Here is a 1,182-nt window from a genome sequence, read left to right on the forward strand (position 1 = left end):
TATATATATATATATATATATATATATATATATATATATACACACACGCACACACACACACATATATATATATATAAGTGTAGCTGTGCGGTAAGAAGCTTGCTTCCCAACAATATATGGTTCCGGGTTCAGTTCCATGGCGTGGCACCTTGGGCAAGTGTCTACAACTATAGCCTCGGGCCGGTCAAAGCCTTGGTGAGTGTATTTGGTAGACGGAAACCGAAAGAAGACCGTTGTGTGTGTATATATATATCAATATTATCTTGGTTGAAAAACTTCGATAATGCAAATATGTTAATGGTTACCAGGGTAACCAAAGTCTCCTTTGGAGTAGAGTGCATCTAATTTTTGGAACATGTGTAGGAATTAAAGGAATTTATTGATTATAAGCGTTTTGCTCCATTTATTATTATTCTTTGACAACCGGTGTTGATATGTTTACGTCTCCGTAAGCCAACGGTTTGGCAAAGTGGACGACGGAGTGAGTCCTGGACATGTGTTTCTGTCGGAGAGAAATCCGGAAGATCTCCGACGTCGATTGGAAACAGTCGAAGGGTTTGTTTACGTCCACTTCAACATCTTCTTTGATGGATCCACAGCATCTCCTGCTCCCCTCCTCTTCACTTATCTTTTACAAATGTTTTGATAAACTGACAAGTTAGTCTTATCAAATTAATTTTCCTGGCAATTCCTGGCCACAACATGCAAACTTCCAATTTTCTCTCATCCCTTCTTCTCTTTTTTTCTTCCTTCTTTCCTTCAATTGAAACCCTTTCCTCTTCCATATTCTCCATTTCTCTCTCCTTTTCATTCATTTTATTTCTTCTTTGGCATTTTCTTCCTGAACCTCTTAAAATTTCCCTTCCATCATTTTTTATTACACTCAAATTATTATTATTATTGTTCTTCAAATGATTTGTTGCATTATTTTAAAGTTTTGATGAAAGTGTTTGCATTAATTATTAATATCACAAAGAATGTCGTTATTAATAACGTGATTAAGGGACCCCATCGTTACAAGCACCTGTCATCTGCTGAAAGGAAAGATTTGGCTGTTGTTTCTAGCACAAGCCGGCCTAAACTTCAGACGGTGACAGTGTAAACATTGGAGGAGCGAAAAGAAGAATTTAGAAGTGTACTTTACCTGAATGGTGAGTTGAATGGTTACCAAGGCAAAGCGAG

This window comes from Octopus bimaculoides, unplaced genomic scaffold (assembly GCF_001194135.2).
Source record: "Octopus bimaculoides isolate UCB-OBI-ISO-001 unplaced genomic scaffold, ASM119413v2 Scaffold_357126, whole genome shotgun sequence".
NCBI classification, from domain to species: domain Eukaryota; kingdom Metazoa; phylum Mollusca; class Cephalopoda; order Octopoda; family Octopodidae; genus Octopus; species Octopus bimaculoides.